We start from the raw sequence: 14163 nt of genomic DNA on the forward strand, positions 1-14163 counted from the left end.
AAAAAAAAAAAACAACCTAAACAATGTAATAAGATTCTCGTGTGCCTTATTGGAGGGCCATGAGATATGGACAGATTTCTTTCTCTCCCTCACAGTATCTAAAGGTTTCTTGACACAGACACATTGAATTAGATTTAGTAAGGAATGGTAAATTGATCAAATCGTTTAAAGCTATGAAAAATTAATTCAAATAACCTTTAGGCTTTCAAGTAATAATCACTCAAATTTTTAATGGCAAGAATTATTAATTACCCTGTCCTCTTTCCAGCTTTCTCATTATTTCTTGGCATTTCTTGTTGGCAGAAAAGGCACATGTATAGACTGTCAATGTTGCTATTTGTTTACTATGTAACCAGAAAAAGTAAGGTAAGATATAAGCAGAAATTTGCTTTTCTGAAAAGCAATTAAGTAATAAGGCATTAAAGCCTCTAAAAAGCTTATATGCTTTGACTTTGTAGTTTCCTTCTAAAATCTAGGAATAAGTGATTAAAAATTGAAAGGCATTAAAAAATCTCAGAACAACATTAGATATCTTAAAATCCAAAGTAAAGCCTTCCCGTTAAGTAGGCTTAACTTTAACCAACAGTATTTGGCAAAGGTGACTTGCCTTTAACCAACAGAATCTGGCAAAGGTGACGGGATGTGTATGGTTACGTACAAGTGATTACAGGCTCTGCACCAAGGGCCCAGGTGATGATGCCTATGCTTCTAACCTCAAGCCAGACTTCAAGTAGCAAGGATCCAAATACTCGAGAGAAAATGTTAGCAATCTGGATGGTGCCCATATCTCAGTGGTTAGGGCACTGTCCACATACACTGAGGCTAGGGGGTTTGAACCTGGCCTGGGCCTGCTAAACAATAATGACAACTGCAACAAAAAAATAGCTGGGCGTTGTGGTGGGCGCCTATAGCCCCAGCTACTGGAGAGGCTGAGGTAAGAGAATCACTTAAGCCCAAGAGTTTGAGGTTGCTGTGATTTGTAATGCCACAGAACTCGACGAGGGTGACAGCTTAAACTCTGTCTCAAGAAAAAAAAAATGATAGCAATGTCTTTTGTCTATGTGTGAAAACTTTCATCGTTAATAAAAAAGAAGAAATGCTTGATAATGTTAATGAAGAAAAAGAAACCAAGAGATCTTTAATGAAGAGTATTAGGCAGCCATGCCAGTAATTGGAATTTTCCAAGCATGTTTACTCACATATTCTCAAAAGTTCCTTTTAAAATGCAGTGTAAAATGCAAGACAGAAATTTTCCAGATTGTCTTGACCTAGCTAGAATTCTTCCAATGCCAAATCCTAACAAAAATAGTAGAAAACTGCAGATCAATCTCACTTGAGCATATATATGCAAAAATCTTAAAGAAATTTTAGCAAATAAAATTCATCACCATGCTACAAATTTTAGAAAAGCAAGATGATTCAATATTAGATGGTAACAGAATTCATCATACTAAGAGTTTAACACCAGAAAATCATGCAATCATAGTCATACATACCCAAAGGCATTTGACATAGTTTAAAAGCCATTGCTGATTTTAAAACAAAACAGAATAAACAAATCAAAAACCATTTGGTAAACTCAAAAATTAAAAAACACATCCTTAAAGTAAAACAAAACACAGCAAAACAAAACACCACTATCCAATCAAGAGTAAAAAAAGAGGCTAGGCACCTATAGCTCAACCGGCTAAGGCGCCAGCCACGTACACCTAAGGTGGCGGGTTCGAATCCCCAGCCCGGACCCGCTAAACAACAATGACGGCTGCAACCAAAAAATGGCCAGGCGTTGTGGCGGGCGCCTGTGGTCCCAGCTACTTGGGAGGCAGAGGCAGGAGACTCGCTTGAGCCCAGGAGTTGGAGGTTGCTGTGAGCTGTAATGCTACGGCACTCTACCCAGGGGGACAGCTTGAGGCTCTGTCCAAAAAAAAAAAAAAAGAAAAAAAACCATTCTTTGTTAAAAAAAAAAATAGAGGCTGGTTGGACATGGTGGCTCATGCTTATAATTCTAGTACTCTGGGAGGCCAAGGCAGAAGGATTGCTTGGAAGTTAAGCAGGAAGCTTAAGACCTCAGGAAGTTAAGACCAGCTTGAGTTCAACTGAAAATAAAAAAATTAGCCAGACATTGTGGTGGACACTTGTATTCCTAGCTACTTGGGAGGCTGAGGCAAGAGGACAGCTTAACCCAGGAGTTTGGGGTTGCTGTGAGTTAGGGTGACACTATGGCACTTTAGGCTAGGCAACAGAGTGAGACTCTGTCTTAAAAGAAAAAAAATAGAGGCCTTCTCATTTAGTCATCTAGAGAAGAACACCTGTTCTTTTGTAATTTTTTTTTTTTTTTTAGAGACAGAGTCTCATTCTGTTCCCCTCGGTAGAGTGCCGTGGCATCACAGCTTACAGCAACCTCTAACTCTTGGTCTTAGGTGATTCTCTTGCCTCAGCCTCCCAAGTAGCTCTTCTTTTGTAATTTATAATCAAAGCAATAGGTCATGATAAGAATTAGTGGAGAACATATAAAAAATAATTAATTGTAAAGAACATAATTGGCTTCTTGGAAACTTAAGAGAATTGACTGAAAAATTAGATTAGGGAAAAGTGGCCAGTTGCCAAATGAAAATATAAAAGTCAACAGTTTTCCTAGCATAGAGTAGTGAGTTAAATGTGGCCTCTGGAACCAGACTGAATCCCAGATCACATAGTAATAATCTTTACCTTTCTGTCTTCAGTTCCCACCTGTGTAAAATGAAGGTTATACCTCAGATTACCCCATGTAGCACTTGGAAATAAGCCTGGTATAGTATGTCATACCACGGATTAGCTATTAGATGCCAGGAATGACTGAGTACAAAATTCAAGGCAAAGAATATTCTACTTACAATGATAAAATAAAACTATAAAATGCCTAATATGTGATTTATCAAATAACATGCAGGACAGAGAATAAAAGAAACTTTTATAAGAGACCTAAATAAAAACTCATTTCCATGGAGAGCCACGGTGGGTTTATACATGTGATTCCAATGGGAGTTTATAATTCCTCTGAACAAGTAAGTTGGCAATGATAATAATAATAAAAACAATAGTCAGCATTTACTATGTGCCAGCTGTTGTTACAAAGTACTTTGTGTCTTAGCAAAGATTCTAACATTACTCTCATCTCCGCACCAAATCTTACAAAAGAGATGGGATTATTATCTTCACTTTACAGACAGGAAGTTGAGGCCCACAGCTATTAAGTAAATTGCCCAAAGTTACAGAGCTAGAAAGCCACAAAGCTGGGATGTGAACCTGAGCCGCAGGAATCCAGAGCAGGCTCTATCACTTCACTAAGGCTTTTAAAACTGTTAGATAAAACACACAAAGAGAAATGTACACAGAACTTAAATGTATAGCTTAAAGGCTCATCATAGAAACCCACGGCCCAGATACCCTCCATTTCCCCCAGTCACTAACCACTCTCTTCACCCGAAGGGTATCTAATTCCCTGGCTTTAACATTATAATTTATTTTTTGCCTGTGTGGAAATTTATGTAAGTGGCATCATATATTCTCTTTTTTTGGGAGATAAGAGTCACGCTCTGATGCCCAAGCTCAAGTGTAGTGGAGTCATCGTAGCTCACTGCAACCTCAAACTCCTGGACTCAAGAGATCCTCCTGACCTTCAAGTAGTTGGAACTACAGGTGTACACCCCTGTACTCAGCTCATTTTTCTATTTTTGGTAGAGACGGGGTCTCGCTCTTGCTCAAGCTGGTCTCACACTCCTGAGCTCAAGCAATTCTCCTGCCTCAGCCTCCCAGAGTGCTGGGATTACAGGGGTGAGCCAGCATGCCGGGCTGGAATCATATATTTTTTTGCCTGGCTTCTATCACTTAACGGTGGGTTTATAATTTTCATCCACGTTGCTGCATGTTGGGGTTTGTTCATTTTCTTTGTCATCCAGTAATCCACTGCATGAACAGTCAACCAATTACCCAACCATTCCCTGTTGGCAGACGTTTAGATTATTTCCAGATTTTAGCTACCATGTTGTTATCACTTATAAAACCAGAGTTTGGTTCTGTCCATTTAAGGAAATCATGTTAAATCCTATTGTGACATACAGTCTTTGGTGTCTGGCTTCTTTCACTGAATCTGACGTTGGCGATTCATTCATGCTACTCTGTGTAGTTGTAAGTACTCCAGTGGAGCAATTGGTGAGCACGCAGTACTTCCCTGTAGCTGTAGCTACAGTTTTATGGACACTTAGTGCTTTATTTTATAACCATATTGCTAGTGGGGGATGTATGCCCACCCCCACTTCCACCCCTGTGCCAGTTGTGGTCTCTTAAAAAATAACACTGCTGTTTGGGTGCAGTAGCTAAGACCTGTAATATAAGCACTTTCAGAGGCCAAGGCAGGAGGATCACTTGAGGCCAAAAGTGATCAAAACCAGCCTAGAAAACGTAGCACAGCCCCCATCTCTACAAAAAGAAGAAAATTAGCCAGTTTGTGACAGTGAGTGCCTACAGTCCCAGCTCCTTAGAAGGAAGGTGGGAGAATCACTGGAACCCTGGAATTCTAGGCCGCAGTGAGCTCTAATAGTGTTCTACACTCCAGCCTGGGCAACAAAGCGAGACACACACCAAAAAACCCATTGCTCTGAGTGCTACTGTACGTGTCTCTTGATGCATAAGTGCACACATTTTCTAGGAGCTACCTAAATACAGAAGTGTTTCTTCATGGGACCTGTTTACTTTTGACTTCAGCAGATAGCGTCAACCTGATTTCCAAAGGCATTTTACCACGCTGCCACTTACGTTGCAGCACTGCCGTTTCTCATCTTCAACACCACTCGGTATTGCTAGTCTTGTACTTTCTGGGCAGAAGAGCTCTGTTATGAATGTATTAGAAACATTTTTACCCACTTCACGACTTTCTTTTTCACAATGTCTTCTGGTCAATCCACATTCCTAACTTTAGTATATTCCACTTTATCATTCTTTTTTTTTTACTGTTATTTGCATTTACTTTATGTTGCATCTGTTCCTGTGCCATACATTTTTGTTCCTTCAGTTTCTTCTGGGATATCTTTTTCTTCTGTGTCACCTCTTCTTCTGGTTGGGGGACAATTTGTTCCTTTTCAGTAAGGATCATCTCCATGTGGCAGGGGGAGCACATGTATGGGTTAATGTGACCATGGGCTCTGTAAGTTTGGCGATGCATCTTGGGGGCTTTGTTCACTCGGATACGCTAAATGACCAGAGAATCTACATCTAAACCCTTAAGTTCAGCATTACTCTATGCACTTTTAGCATATGCAGCAAAAATTCAGTACTCTTTTTGGGCCACTGACCCTGTGTCCAGCCCCACTGTTTGGCCTGGGCACACCTGCCAACTCCACCATTGTAATGTTGGAATGGTACACATTGTTTCTTTAAAGTGACATCCTTCAGATACTTGGTGGCTCTTCACATATGCATACCGTTGGTGGCCTGGGCAGTTTCACGTGTGTTCTTAAAGTGAACACGAAGATTTGAGCCTCTGGACTTGCTTGACTTTGTGGGGTTTTCTGGGTCAAGTGAATAGCGAACCATTTTCACAGATCACCTCAGGCCGCTCAGGGGAAGACTCATTCTTTTGTTTCTTTCTTGGTGCTTCTTGTGTCTTTTAAAAGAATCTTTCCATATATGAAAAATATAAAGATAAACTCAAATATGCTATTCTAGAAGGTTTATCATTTTGTCATTCACCTTTGTGACTAAAAGCCACCAAGGGTGGTTTGTGTGTATGGCGTTAAGAGGTTAAATTTATTTTCAGATATCCCATGACAATAAATATGATAAAATAAGTGTCTATGCACATGAGATGGCCTACTTCTGTTTTTTTTTTCTATTCTGTTCCACTGATCAAACTGCATATCTTGACCCCAGTATCACACTGTTTAAACTACTGTTGCTTTATAATAAGTACTAATAGGTAGTAGAGATGGTGGGTCCAAATCATAGGCAATTCTGTACCTGAGCAGTGGACATTTGGCAATATCTTGAAAAAACTTCTTGGTTTTCACAAATGGGCCAGGTGCTACTGACACCTAGTGGGTAGAAGCCAGGGCTGCTGCTGAATAGTGCACAATACGCAGGGCAGTCTCCTTCACCCTTCCCCTACAAAGAATTATTCAGTCTAAAACATCAATGACGCTGAAGTTAAAAAACCTAAGAGCAGGCTGGGCGCCCATAGACCAGTGGTTAGAGTGCCTGCCCTGTGCACCGGGGGTGGCGGGCTCGAACGTGGCTTGGGCCTGCTTAACAACAACGACAACAACAAAACCCTAGGGCAGAGCAAGTCCTCTCATAAGACCCTCTCAGTGTTCTTCTGTAAGAGCATCTTGGCTATTCTTAGCCCCGTGCATGTCTAGATACATTTTAGAATCTTCTAATCAACTTCCACAAACATACAATCTTTTGTGAGTTTTACTGCTATGGCACTGCATCTATTATCCAGTGTTGTCCAATAAGAATATAATGTGAGCCAGACGTGAAATTTTAAATTTTCTAACAATCACATAGAAAAGGTAAAAAGATAACGGCTAAAATTGATTTTTTTTTCTGAAATCGATTTTAAGATACATTTTAGTTATATATATCCTTAAACTCTTATCACCTAAACAAGTAATCAATATTTTTAAATTACTGGGGCATTCTTTTTCCCATACTTAATCTTTGAATTCTAATGTACATTTCCTATACTTATAATATGGCTTGATTCAGAGTAGCCACATTTCAAGTACTCAATAGCTGTATGTAGCCAGTGGCCACCATAACTGAATATCATCAATTGAAATGATACTTTTACAATCCCAAATCTGCCAAAATAATTCCCTTTACAAAGGTCTTTTAAAATGGCTCCCAATAATGTTTTATAGTTTTCTGCATAGAGAACTCAAACTTCTTTTCATAGATTTATTCCTAGATGATAATTTTTGATGTTTTGTTGTGGCATTTTTTTTTTTTTTTTTTTGTAGAGACAGAGTCTCACTTTTTCACCCTCGGTAGAGTGCAGCGGAGTCGCTCCAGCAACCTCCAACTCCTGGGCTTAGGCGATTCTTCTGCCTCAGCCTCCCAAGTAGCTGGGACTACAGGCGCCCGCCACAACACCCAGCTATTTTTTTGTTGTTGCAGTTTGGCCGGGGCTGGGTTTGAACCCGCCACCCTCGGTATATGGGGCCAGCGCCTTACTCACTGAGCCACAGGCGCCTCCCTGTTGTGGCATTTTTTATATTTCTCCTCTTTTACCTAATACTTGCTGTTATTTTAATTGTTGATATACAAAAATACAATTGATTTTTGTAAACTAACCATGTATCCAGTGGCCTTGTAAAATTTCCTTATTAATTATAATAATTTAATTACTGATTTGGGGGGAGAATTTTCTATATACATGTATACTGACCAATCATAACAGCTTTCTTTCCAGTCTTAACTTTCCCCCCTTTTTGCACTAGCCAGGACTTCTGACTCCATTTTAAATAGAAGGGGTGATATAGTGAGTGGGTATCCTTATCTTATTCTAGATACTAAAGTTTTAAACATGTATTCACAATGTATTACGTATTTTGTAGGTATCTGTATCAGATTAGAAAATGTCCTTCTATTGTTAGTTTATTGTAAGATGTTAAGTACAAATAGTATGAAATTCTATCAAATTCTTTATCTATATTCAGCTTATTGTATTATCTTTTTTTATGTCATAAATTATGTTTGAATATGAAATAAAATTTGCATTCTTAAAATAAAGCCAATTTGTCATGGTTTCGTATACCGCTATGCTATATCCAGTTTATTGTTATTTTCTTTGGATATTTGTTCCTAAGGTTATGGGCAAAAATCGCTTTTTTCTTATTCTTGTTAGAATTTAAGCATAAAGGTTATCTTCAACTAATAAAATGATTTGGAGAGTGCTACTATTCCCCTGTGGAACAGTAGTGTTAGTTCTTCCAAGAATGACCGCTATAATTCAACAGTGAAACCATGGGAGCCTGGAGTTTTCTTTGGGCAAGCTTTTAAATCACAAAATCAAATTTTTAAATAATTACAAATCCCTGTAGATAATTCCTTCTAGTATTAATTTGCTTAAGCTTTATTTTCTAAGAATTTATATATTTCATCTAAGTTTCTAAACTGATTGATATAAAGTCATTCAAAATATCCTATCTTTTAATGTCTACAGGATCCACACTGATGTTACCTTTTTATTCCTAATAATTGTTTGTGTCTTCTCTCATCTTAATTGAATGAATTTGCCTGGGAATTATCAATTTCATAAGACTTTTTAAACAACCAACTTTTGGTTTTTATAATCCTCTCTATTGTATGGATTTTTTTTCCTATTTCATTAACTTTTGCTCTTTTATTTCCTCCCAAGTATTTACTGTGTATAAATAGGCTACTCTTTTCTTAACTTCTTAGCATGTGTTTAGCTTATTGACTTTTTTCTTCCCTAAAATAGGCACGTTGGCATCTTCAGAGCATATATTTTTCTCTTCACTCTTGAAGAATATGTATTTTCAATGGGAACGGAATTCTAGATTGGCAGCCCGTGGTAGATTTCAGCTCTTTGAAGCTCCATGGTTAGTGCCTTCATTTCTTTTGGGAAATCAATTGGCCTACTGTGGCTCTTTGGAAGTAATCATTTCTTTACTCTGCTTGCTTTTAAAAATTTCTGAAAAGGGTTTCTTTTTACCTATCTTGTTTGGGTTTCTTGACTGTGTTTTCCTGTATTGCCCAAAATTGTGGCAAGAAATGGGTAAAAGTTCTGTAATGGGACCAAAATAATGCTCTGTAGAAAATATTAGTCTGATAAGTAGCATAGTGGGCCTAAGTACAGGATATTCCATGAGCATGGAGGAGGAAGTTCTAACTGACAGGCATCCCAAACATTCTAACTACAGGCATTTTGGTTATCAAACAAAAGACTAGCAATATATAATAGATCCCTCACAATTTCTCACTAAAATACACATAGAAAACACATATAAAGAAAAAACAGGCAACAACTTAAGAAAACACTGGATGAAAGATTGAGCAGAGGGGATTGGAGAGAAACAATGAAATCGAGACCAAGGGAGTGGAATGAAGACCTCTGGGCACAGGGCTCACACCCACACACTCCCTGATTCTGGCATAGAGTTCCCCTCAGAAGATTTGACTACATTATCCTCAACATTGGAGAAAGATGGATGGAGCAGAGCCTTGCTAAAAATGGTGTGTACCCTTTGGTTAACTGAACAAAAAAGAAACTTTTTTTGTTTTTTGCTTTTTTGAGACAGAGTCTCACTATGTCACCCCTTGGTAGAGTGCCATGGCATCACAGCTCACAGCAACCTCCAACTCTTGGGCTCAAGTGATTCTCTTGCCTCAGCCTCCCAACTAGCTAGGACTACAGGCACCCACCACCACGCCCAGCTATTTTTTCATTGTTGTTGCAGTTGTCATTGCTATTTAGCAGGCCTGGGCTGGGTTTGAACCTGCCAGCCTCAGTACAAATGGCCAGTGCCCTAACCACTGAGCTATGGGCGCCAAGCCTAAAAATAATTCTTAAAATACAAGTATATATGATACTTTTCATAGCTAGTTTACATTGCTGGCAAGGTGTGTTTAGGGATTCTGTGTCCCAGGTCCCTGTTTGTCAAGACTGTCTGCATTTTCCTAACATGGGGGATCTGGAGGAGGGGGGGTTCACTAAAGCAAACAGGCAATTAAATCTGAAGCATAAACTAGAGATTCAAGTCTGCAGTAGAAAGAATGAAGGGTAAACTTTAAATTACTATTTCCAACTTATTATTGACTTAAGTTGTCAATTTAAACTGTAAGTTGTGCATTTTCTTAAGGGCAAAGAAGAGAAAACAAGGTATAAACATGCAAGAAATGACAAAGAACAAGGTAGGCCTGGCAACTTCTCTGGAAAAGCTCAGCTAGCTGTGTGGCAGTGCTCCCGATTCACTTCTACCCCAGTGAGGCTGAACCCTGGCAGACCCTTGCCAGGGCTGGTTAGGTCTGGCTCTGGTAAGAATCCTGAAGCTTTCCTGCAAAGATCAGGAACACAGCAAGATAACATGATCTTTCTGCAAAGATCTTTCAGGATCTTTCCTACAAGGATCAGGAAAAAGGTAGATAGCACGATCATCTATATACAAAATGTATTAATCAACATTAACAACCATTGTTGTGTACCACTTGGTTAATGCATTTGGAAATAACACAGCAACAACTATTAAGTGATCTTGCCCCAAACTCAGTATAATTTCAACCAATACATTTATGGTTAATGGATTTCAACAAAGGTGTCAACACAATTTCAATGGGGAAAGAAGAATTTTTTCAACACATGGTACTAAGAAAACTACCTATTCACATACAAATGAATAAAGTAGGACCCCTACCTCACATTGTACACAAAAATTAACTCAAAATTGACTACAGATCTGTATGTAAGAGCTAAAAGCATAAAAACTGCCGGCACAGTGGCTCACACCTATAATCCTAGCACTCTAGGAAGCCGAGCTGGATGGATCACCTGAGCTCATGAGTTTGATACCAGCCTAAGCCAGAGGGAGATAGGGCGACATAGTGAGACTCTGTCTCAAAAAAAAAAGAAAATAGAAAAAATAAAATAAAAGCATAAAAACTCTTGAAAGAAAGCATAAGCAACAGAAGAAAAAACAGATAAATTGAACTTCACTTTTGTGCTTAAGTTTGGCTAGTTCCTCAAAGTTAAATATAGAATTACTACACAAGGTCTAACAATTAAGTTTGTGAAGTTATCCTAGAAAAAGTACTACATACCTCATTACTGAATATCCCTATGATCATTTTCAAAGTATCCCCGTTGGGAAGTTATGCATAGATGCCAGCATCTAGTCCACCCTACAAAGCAATTTTGGAACTCTTCTTCTGGAATGACCATCAGAGCTGTCATCATATGAGGTCTGACAATTAAGTTCCCCAACTTGCCACCATGTGCTACATTGGCAGCACTATACAAACAACTCAGTAACGTTTCATAACCTTGGTATATCAGTGTCTCCCCACTGTGTTCATGTTGATGTGTGGGAGTGTCTTACTGAGTGGTATTCATTATTATTGTTGCAAGGTTTTGTGTGCTATACAACAATAGCTCTGATGTTCATTCCATAAAAAGAGTTCCAAAATTGCTTTGAAGGGTTAGCTAGGGGTTGGCATCGATGTATATAGTTCTTCTTCAAGGGGAATACTCCAAAGGTGACCATAGTGATACTCAGCTATGAAGGTATATAGCACTTTTTCTAGGATGAGTTCATGAACTTAATTGTCAGATCTTGTATGATGCAACAATTTCACTCCTAGGGATATAAGCAAAAGAAGTAAAAACATATATTCGGGGTAAAACTTGTACATTAATATTTACAGCAGCATTATTCATAATACCCCAAAGCTGGAAACCACACAAATGTCTATCAACTGAAGAATAAATAAACAAAATGTGGTATACCTATAAAATGGAATATTATTCTGCAAAAAAAGTGAAGTTTTGACTCATGCTATAATGTGGATGAACTTTGAAAACATCATACTAACTGTAAGAAGCCAGACACTATCAAATGTTCTAAAATTAAATAATTCACATGATTGCACAGTTTTGTAAATAAACTAAGAACTACTGAATTATATACTTCAAAAAGTAAATTTTATGTTACATAAACTATATCTCAATTTAAAATGTAAATAAATAACATCTACACTTTAATATGTCCTATAAGATGTTAGAAAGTGACCAGCAATAAGGGCAGCGCCTATAGCTCAAAGGAGCAAAGTACTGGCCCCAGATGCCAGAGGTGACGGTTCAAACCCAGCCCCAGCCAAAAACTGCAAAAAAAAAAAAAGAAAGAAGGAAAGAAAGTGACCAGCAATATAAATACTTGAAAAAAAGAAATAAAAGAGTAAAAATTAACAGAAAAAGAAATAACCATAAAATAAAGATGAACAATAATTTCAAAAGTTATTTGTTTAAAAATTCAATAAAATTGACAAGTTAATAGAAAGAGTGATAAAAAATAAAAGCTTGAATAAAAATTATTATCAGGAATGGAGAGTGAATACTACAGACCCTAGAGCCGTTACAGAGATGACACGAGAATATTATGAGCAATGATACATAGTCATTTTGAAAATTTAAATGGAATAAATAAATGCCTAGGAAAATACAACTTAGTAAAATTGATTAGAAAATCTAAATGGGCCGGGCGTGGTGGCGCACACCTGTAGTCCCAGCGCTATGGGAGGCCGAGGCGGGTGGATCACCTGAGCTCAGAGGTTCGAGACCAGCCAAGACCCCCCTGAGCCAAACGAGCCAGAGTGAGACCCCGTCTCTACAACAACAACAGGACAACGAGACAGCCGGACCTTGTGATTCCAGCCCATGGGGGGGCACGAAAACACTACAGGAGGAAGAAGTAATTAAAAAAAAAAAAAAATTAAAATTAAAAAAAAAAAAACGTTCAAAGTAATAAAGTTGAAATAAAAAAAAATTAAAAAAAAAAAAAGAAAATCTAAATGGACCTATAAACATTAATGGAGTTTAATCTGTGATATTAAATTATTCCAGAGAATAGAAAAAGAGGGGCCATTCTCTTGCTCTTTTTATGAAGTCAGCATAACACTAACACCAAATATTTATAGTCATTAAAAGAAAGAAAAGTACAGTTCAGCATCTCTCCTAAACAGAAATGGAAACATTTTAAAAATAATATACAAAAGAACTCCATGGTGCATAAAATAGATAAAACATAATGACCAAATTGGGTGATTTCAGGAGTAGAAAATAGTTTGATATTCGAAAATCAATGTAATTTCCCATATTAGCAGAGTAAAGGAAAAGTATCATATACAAAAAAAGTGTTTGAAAAAACTCAAAAATCATTCATAATAAAAAGTTACAAAAAGCTAAGACTAAAAGAAGAGGAGATTTCCTCAGTCTTATAAAGACTATTTATGAGAAATTAACAGTAAAATTCATACTTAATGGCGAAATATTAGAAACTTTTCCCTGATCTTGAGTAAAAGATAAGAATGACTCACAAGTTTTATTCTATGTGGTATCAGATGTCAAAGCCAGTGCTATAACATGAAATATAAAAGACATGACATGAGTCCAGAAAAATCGGTACATAAAATATTTTTTTCTTTTTTGACACAGTCTTACTTTGTCGCCCTCGGTAGAGTGCTGTAGTGTCATAGCTCACAGTGACCTCAAACTCTTGGGCTTAAGCGATTCTCTTGCCTTAGCCTCCCAAGTAGCTGGGACTACAGGCACCTGCCACAGGGCCTGGCTATTTTTAGAGATGGAGTCTCACTATGGCTCAGGCTGGTCTCAAACCTGTGAGCTCAGGAGATCCGTCCGCCTCGGCCTCCCAGAGTGCTAAGATTATAGATGTGAGCCACAGCACCCTATACATAAAATATTAATGTCATTTTCCAAAGTCTCTACATACAAAGTAAATATACTAGAATAATATAAAATATGTATAGATTTTTGTTAATATTATAATGCAGGAGTCATAAATTACAGCCCACAGGCTAAATCTGGCCCTCTGCCTCTCCTTGTATGGGGTTGGGTTAAGAATAGCTTTTACGAATTAACAATTATAAATGGTTTAATGACATAGAACAGTGGCTGTAAAGCCCATTAAAAACTGATTATACCCCCCAAAGAGATTTCAATACATTCTTCTCTGTAGTAGACCTGCATAATAACATGTGCTTAATCATTATTATATTTTGAGTTCTATAAATACAAATTTGTAAAAATGTATTTTCTCTCCTTTGATAGAGGTATCTACCCTTTCATTTGCCTCTTCCCAGCATGTGAAGCCTAACATATCTGCAAGTCCATAATATAAAGATATATTGGATATAGAGCCAGTACAATCTCAATCTACATACTAGATATTTTTAACTAACAAAATAAAGTTAAAATCTATGTAGTATGGGCCAAGTGTGGTAGCTCACGCCTGTAATCTTGGGAGGCCGAGGTGGTAGATCACCTGAGTCCATGAGTTCGAGACCAGCCTAAGCCAGAGTGAGACCTTGCCCTAAAAACAGCTTGGCGTTGTGGTGGGTGCCTGTAGTTCCAGCTACTCGGGAGGCTGAGGC

The 14163-nt window shown here is 37.9% G+C and overlaps 1 protein-coding gene across 1 annotated transcript in view; it reads right to left on the reverse strand.

The window, feature by feature from the left end:
* LOC100942622 (S-adenosyl-L-methionine-dependent tRNA 4-demethylwyosine synthase) overlaps nucleotides 1-14163 on the reverse strand; it is a 196065-nt gene that overhangs the window by 38999 nt on the left and 142903 nt on the right. The window lies entirely within an intron of this gene.

The sequence above is a fragment of the Otolemur garnettii genome, unplaced genomic scaffold (genome assembly GCF_000181295.1).
Source record: "Otolemur garnettii isolate 467f Iridium unplaced genomic scaffold, OtoGar3 scaffold00077, whole genome shotgun sequence".
Classification (NCBI taxonomy): domain Eukaryota; kingdom Metazoa; phylum Chordata; class Mammalia; order Primates; family Galagidae; genus Otolemur; species Otolemur garnettii.